Source organism: Teleopsis dalmanni, chromosome 1 (genome assembly GCF_002237135.1).
Source record: "Teleopsis dalmanni isolate 2A chromosome 1, ASM223713v2, whole genome shotgun sequence".
Classification (NCBI taxonomy): Eukaryota; Metazoa; Arthropoda; class Insecta; order Diptera; family Diopsidae; genus Teleopsis; species Teleopsis dalmanni.
In genome coordinates this window covers 182,236,304-182,236,580 of record NC_051846.1, presented here as the reverse complement: position 1 = coordinate 182,236,580, position 277 = coordinate 182,236,304, and positions in this window count along the sequence as shown.

Here is a 277-nt window from a genome sequence, read left to right as displayed (position 1 = left end):
ATAAATATATTTAAATAAATAATTTGATATTATTTTTATGCTACAATTTTTAACAATTTTTATAAATATTTTTTTATAAAAAATTGTTAAGAAATGTTCATATAATTGATAATTTTATATTCAAACATAATAATATTTATACTATAAACATTTTTAGATTGAAAAAGCTTACCTTGACTTCGATTTCACCAATTTTATTGACTGCGCGTATGATTGGCCTGCCAACCATTGATGGGAATATGTGTGCTGGAAAATTGCTACCGGCATATCCACATTT